The 7259-nt window shown below is 43.2% G+C and overlaps 1 protein-coding gene across 6 annotated transcripts in view; it reads left to right on the top strand.

Annotated features, from left to right (window-relative positions):
- The first annotated feature begins 7022 nt into the window (after positions 1-7022).
- The window catches only part of adam15 (ADAM metallopeptidase domain 15), a 39460-nt gene continuing 39223 nt past the window's right edge, over positions 7023-7259 (top strand). For all 6 annotated transcript variants that reach the window (XR_006769932.1, XM_014201097.2, XM_014201099.2 and 3 more), the window contains exon 1: positions 7023-7259. This exon is cut by the window's right edge and continues 536 nt beyond it. The gene's annotated coding sequence lies outside the window, so the exon portion shown is untranslated.

A 7259-nucleotide genomic window follows, 5' to 3' on the forward strand; every position in this document is an offset into this window, starting at 1 on the left:
GTTCAGGTCTGGGAGGAGATCCCTCAGGAGTCCATCCGCCACCTCATCAGGAGCATGCCCAGGCGTTGTAGGGAGGTCATACAGGCACGTGGAGGCCACACACACTACTGAGCCTCATTTTGACTTGTTTTAAGGACAGTACATCAAAGTTGGATCAGCCTGTAGTGTGGTTTTCCACTTTAATTTTGAGTGTGACTCCAAATCCAGACCTCCATGGGTTGATAAATTGGATTTCCATTGATTATTTTTGTGTGATTTTGTTGTCAGCACATTCAACTATGTAAAGAAAAAAGTATTTAATAAGATTATTTCTTTCATTCAGATCTAGGATGTGTTGTTTAAGTGTTCCCTTTATTTTTTTGAGCAGTATATATAAAACGTTGCAAAAAAAATAAACATTCTCACTGTCAACTGCGTTTATTTTAAGCAAACTTAACATGTGTGAATTTTTGTATGAACATAAGATTCAACAACTGAGATGTAAACTGAACAAGGTCCACAGACATGTGACTACTAGAAATGGAAAAATTTGTCCCTGGACGGGGTGGGGTTGTCAAAATCAAAAGTAACAGTCAGTATCTGGTGTGGCCACCAGCTGCATTAAGTACTGCAGTGCATCTCCTCCTCATGGACTGGCCCAGATTTGCCAGTTCTTGCTGTGAGATGTTACCCTGCTCTTCCACCAAGGCACCTGCACGTTCCCAGACATTTCTGGGTGGAATGGTCCTAGCTCTCACCCTCCGATCCGACAGGTCCCAGACGTGCTCAATGGGATTGAGATCGGGCTCTACTTTGGCCATGGCAGAACACTGACATTCCTGTCCTGCAGGAAATCACGCACAGAATGAGCAGTATGGCTGATGGCATTGTCATGCTGGAGGGTCATGTCAGGATGAGCCTGCAGGAAGGGTACCACATGAGGGAGGAGGATGTCTTCCCTGTAACTCACAGCGTTGAGATTGCTTGCAATGACAAGCTCAGTCCAATAATGCTGTGACTCACCACCCCAGACCATGACGGACCCTCCACCTCCAATTCGATCCTGCTCCAGAGTACAGGCCTCGGTGTAACGCTCATTCCTTCGACGATAAACTCAAATCCGACCAACACCCCTGGTGAGACAAAATCGCGACTCGTCAGTGAAGAGCACTTTTTGTCAGTCCTGTCTGGTCCAGCAACGGTGTGTTTGTGCCCATAGGCGACGTTGTTGCCGGTGATGTCTGGTGAGGACCTGCCTTACAACAGGCCTACAAGCCCTCAGTCCAGCCTCTCTCAGCCTATTGCGGACAGTCTGAGCACTGATGGAGGGATTGTGCGTTCCTGGTGTAACTCGGGGAGTTGTTGTTGCCATCCTGTACCTGTCCCGCAGGTGTGTTGTTCGGATGTACCGATCCTGTGCAGGTGTTGTTACACGTGGTCTGCCACTGCGAGGATGATCAGCTGTCCGTCCTGTCTCCCTGTAGCGCTGTCTTAGGGGTCTCACAGTACTGACATTGCAATTTATTGCCCTGGCCACATCTGCAGTCCTCATGCCTTCTTGCAGCATGCCTAAGGCACGTTCACGCAGATGAGCAGGGACCCTGGGAATCTTTCTTTTGGTGTTTTTCAGTCAGTAGAAAGGCCTCTTTAGTGTCCTAAGTTTTCATAACTGTGACCTTAATTGCCTACTGTCTGTAAGCTGTTAGTGTCTTAACGACCGTTCCACAGGTGCATGTTTATTAATTGTTTATGGTTCATTGAACAAGCATGGGAAACAGTGTTTAAACCCTTTATAATGAAGATCTGTGAAGTTATTTGGAATTTTAAGAATTATCTTTGAAAGACAGGGTCCTGAAAAAGCGCCGTTTCTTTTTTGCTGAGTTTAAAGTCTATACTTGGCATCTTTAAAAAAAATATATATTTATTTGTTATTTTTTTATATCCTATCTATCTAGATATAGATATTTTTACCCAACTCATTTTCTCCCCAATTGGTAGTTAGTCTTATCTCATACGGACTCGGGAGAGGCGAAGGTCGAGAGCCGCTCGTCCTCCAAAACACAACCCAACCGCACTGCTTCTTTACACAATGCCCACTTAACCCGGAAGCCAGTCGCACCACTGTGTCGGAGGAAACACCGTGCACCTGGCGACCATGTCAGCGTGCACTGCGCCCGGCCCGCCACAGGAGTCGCTAGTGCGCGATGGGACAAATCCTCCCCTAACCTGGATGACGCTGGGTGTCCTGGTCACGGCCGGGTGCGACAGAGCATGGACTCGAACCCAGAATCTCTAGTGGCACAACTAGCACTGCGATGCAGTGCCTTAGACCACTGCACCACTCGGGAGGCCTGTTGGTTTCTTACTTATGGGTGGCACAAAACAGGATATGGGGGAAGGGAATGGAGATATGCAAAATGAATACTGTAGTACAGTATCCTTTACAATGAAGATCTGTGAAGTTATTTGGATTTTTACGAATTATCTTTGAAAGACGGTCCTGAAAAAGGGCAGTTTATTTGTTAAGAGAATTTTGTTCTCAGTGTTCTTAAACGGAACTTCAATTAAACTACTCAGTCTGAAACCCAGAATTTGTAAGATTGAAGCAGACGGAGGCCGAATGAAACAGACAGTTGAATGAAACAGATGGAGGCCCAGCTTACAATAATCAGAATGTTTATTCACGAGGGCTCTGAAGTCCATTATACAAAGACATCCATTTTATAGTTCACTTCATATCCTACGCACATACATACACACAAACAGTAGGTGAATTGTGTGCTTCTCCAGAGTTCTCGCCACTGTGTATCACTACCCAGCGCTGTCCGTTCCATTCCCCAGAGATTAGAGAAACCTTGAAGTACTCCCTGTCCTATCATACGTTTCTCAGAGTCCTAGCCAGGTCGAGCCAAACACAGTTTTAATTGTTCTCGGTATTTTCTTCGGCACACACATAAACACATTTATCTCCCTCCCAGTCCAACCTAGTTGGACTTATGTTTAATAATTTAATTATGCATTATACATGCTACATAAACAACTAATTACTAATTAGTTACGTTTCAGGGTAGAATTATTTAATCATTTTCTTTAAACATATAAAATCTTTTATCATAATTTTTTTGCTGAGTTTATATACTGAACACAAATATAAACGCAACATGCAACAATGTCAAAGATTTTACTGAGTTACAGTTCGTATAAGGAAATCAGTCAATTGAAATAAATTACGCCCTAATCTATGGATTTCACATGACTGGGCAAGGGTGCAGACATGGGTGGGCCTGGGACGGCATAGCCAGTCTCAGCTAATCAGAATGAGTTTTTCTCGACAAAAGGGCTTTATTACAGACAGAAATACTTGTCAGTACCCCCTCAGACGATCCTGCAGGTGAAGAAGCTTGATGTGGTTGTCCTGGGCTGGCGTGGTTACATGTGGTCTGCGGTTGTGAGGCCAGTTGGACGTACTACCAAATTCTCTAAAATGACGTTGGAGACGGCTTATGGTAGAGAAATAAACATTACATTTTCTAGCAACAGCTCTGGGGGACATTCCTGCAGTTACCATTTCAATTGTACGCTTCCTCAACCTGAGACATCTGAGGCATTGTGTTGTGACAAAGCTGCATATTTTAGAGTGGCCTTTTATTGTCCCCAGCACAAGGTGCACATGTGTAATGATCATGCTGTTCAATCAGCTTCTTAATCCATCCACCTGAAAGGTCTGGCATATTATCTTGGCAAAGGAGAAATGCTCACTAACAGGGATGTAAACAAATTTGTGCTCAATTTGAGCGAAATCACCTTTTAGTGTGTATGGAAAATTTCAGGGATCTTTTATTTCCGCTCATGAAACATGGGACCAACACTTTACATGTTGCATTTATATTTGTGTTCGGTATAGTAATAAAAAATATATGTATCAAGACATTATCATTATAATATATCAAGACATTTGATCACAGTGACGACACCAACTATGATCAAAACATCAGTAGTAGCTACATTAAAACTCTGGGAGCCTCTACACAACATGCACATAGACATGTTGACATTGGGCCCAGCCTATGTAACGTTTTAAATAGGCAGACTAACATTTATTATTCCTCTCCTTTTTTATCCCTTGTGGAATTGGCACAGGGAAGGTTTGAACAAACAGTAGGGTCCTGCTGGTTGACCTGCAAATAAACAAAGAATACAATGTCGCACAAAGTAAAAGTGCTCCTTATAGTGTTAGTATTTGCAGTCGATCTGGATATTACAAAGGGTGGATTTCCCCAGAGTTCTTATAGATGTTTTACGGATATCTCCCCGGAAATTGGAGCAGCTACTGGGTCGACTGCTGAGTATAAATGGAAATAAAAAAATAATTGTTCAGGAGGAAGCTTGGCCTTCATTTACATCATACACTATTTGTGTGAAATTCAACAGCTAAGCTGAGCTACCTCATTAAGGCCAGTTGTGCACATTTTATTTGGTTCTAATATCCCTTAATTGTTCCAGATGAACACCAAAATTAAGTCCAGGAATCTCTAGGCTTATAAGATGCACGTTCTCCATAACATGCATATAGGAACGTGACTAAAAGAAGAAACCTAGCCTAATCCAGACGTAATGGATATAACTGTTCATGCATTCTTGTGCACCATTGCTGGTTGAGGTATATTTAAGCAATAACGCACGAGAGGGTGTGGTATATGGCCAATATACCACGGCTAAGGGCTGTTCTTAGGCATAACCCTTAGCCATGGTATTTTGGCAATATATCAACGCCTGAGGTGCCTTATTGCTATTATAAACCGGTTACCAACGTAATTGGAGCAGTAAAAATAAATGTTTTGTCATACCCGTGGGATACGAGTTTGTCAGCCAATCAGCATTCAGGGCTCAAACCACCCAGTTTATAATTCAATGTATTCAATAGGCTTTAGCACAATGTGTACACAGAGTGAATGTGGCCCTTTTTCCCCAATCCTGTAAGAAATGCACTGGCTCGTGTGTGTCGAGTAAAGCAGTGCTTACCTGAGAGCAGCTTATTGTAATAGCATTAGACACTACGTATTCTGCTCATACTGAAGCCCTACCTACAGTACTGCACAGAGAGGGGCAAAGGGGCGAAGAAGGAGTGTATACTGTATGCAGAGAAACTAAGAATTAGTAGTAGATAGAGTGAAGGATTGCCCTCTGTGTGTTTTCACTTGGCACTAAATCAGCTGAAGTGTCATTACTGTTATTAGTCCTCCCCTTATGCTCTCTGAAGGGGATTAGTTTCACAAATCAAGCAAAATGAAGCTGCTGCACATTCAGCATGTGGGAGAGAAGTGCAACATGGTGAAAGTGTGCAGCCCACAGATTAATCCAACTTGCCTCAGGAGTTCAGCGCTCCAGAAGCATCCTCATGGTGGGCAGTATTAAGTGTTCATACAGCAGTGGTGAAGTCTAGTACCCATGTTCAGGGTGATTCAAATATCTCATTCAACAGAAACCTTTCTATATCTTGCCTGTCTGTGCCCTACTGTTCTACACACTATATATTAGCTCATTGTCATTTATCTGACTGCCCCATTTCTCTCTGTGTCTGTCCACCCTCTGCTGTGGCTGCCTGTCTGTTAGCGGGAGAAGAGGCGTGCTCTGTTCCTTTATAACCTGCAGATCCAGAAGCGCATCTCATACACCAAAAGGCAACGGACACGACTCATGCAGCTAGGAACAGGAGAGAAAACAGTGCGTACTGTGTGTATTTAACTACTCTCTCATTAAACAGAGTTTAAACATCTTTTTTTTCCTAAAGGTCTTTGAACCCTTCTATTTCCTGATTTAGTTGATGGGATGGCTCTTGGATGAACTCTGAGAACTCATGACAGAATGACAGTGCCTTTAATTTTGAAGTCAAATGGGCTTACTCTTTTCCGGGAATGATCTCCAAGACAAATCTAAACAAACACAGACAAACTCTTTGGGATGCAGCCTCCCTCACACTCTCCTTCCTGGGCCCTTCTCTCTCCATCCGGTCTTACATGCTGTTGTATTATCCTCTGTTCTGTCTTCACTAATGCTTTTCATTCCATGCCCTGTGACCCCCTATAATCTAATTAGGGCAAATATGTTCCTTTCATTGAATTGTACTGTTATTTAACACTGCCCTTTCTACCTGCGGTACTCTCCCCATCCCACTCTCTATTCCTCTCTATTCCTACCCTTCACCTCCAATCTCTCCTGCTTAGGTGTTGTCCAGACTGGGCTGCAGGCTGCGGTGGTGCTGTGTGTGTGGGGAGAGGCAGAGGGGTGACCGGGCCGTGAAGTGCACAGTCCCAGGTGACCTACTGGCCCCAGTGCTGGAGGGACCTGGGCAGGATCTGTTACACCTGTGTCCCCACTAGTAACTGGGACCCAGTAGAGAGCTGTTCAGACATGTACTATGTTAGGGCGACCACCTAAATCACATGCAAACACAGTAAAGGTATTTAGCATATTAGCCCATTACAGGTTTTGGTCCTCAATCTTTTTCAATAGCAATAAAACAAACTTGCTGAATGAATAGTTGATCATTACACACTGTTAATGGTTTATCTTGGCTCATTTCTTTCAAGTTTTGTTCTGAAGGAAATTGTTTCATTCCTTGAATCCCTGTCCAAAGTTGTATTTCCTGTGACTAATTCATCTTAAATCAACTAGAGATAACAATAGCATCTGTTTCACCAGAGGTTTCAGCAGATTGCAGTTGTTATTTAACAATGCTGACAATTTACAAAACTGTAGATCCAGCTAATTCTTTGGGATGTTCAGAAAATAGGATAACTTGATATTATCAGATTAAATAGCCTATGTCTGTGTGTAAGGTAAACAATTGCATAATTTAGTCACACCTAATTACTTTAAAAATGCAGGACTTTATAAATCGATTTTGTATTTTTAGAATTTTCTATATAGAAATGTTGTAAGGTTAGAATACGCTGCTGTCTAGAATGAGACCACAGAAAGATTCGGGCAGTAAAGAGTTAAAGCACAAGAGAAAATCCCGCCCTGTACGGGGGTTGAAATGCGATTACACCATCGCTGTAAACACACACTCAGTCTTGTGCCCGAATGTCTTGCATGTGCGAAGCTGTCTGTCTTTCAGGAATTAAGATATTCTGAATAATACTTTGGGAGTTTAACGAGATCAGTGGGCTCATCTCCGCTACGGAATGGACATGTTGGGGTAGCTCTGTGAGTGAAGGTAACGGTACTGGAAATATCACCCTGCGATAACTGCAGCCAGAGGCTACGGACAGCGGGCC

This window comes from Salmo salar, chromosome ssa05 (assembly GCF_905237065.1).
Source record: "Salmo salar chromosome ssa05, Ssal_v3.1, whole genome shotgun sequence".
NCBI classification, from domain to species: domain Eukaryota; kingdom Metazoa; phylum Chordata; class Actinopteri; order Salmoniformes; family Salmonidae; genus Salmo; species Salmo salar.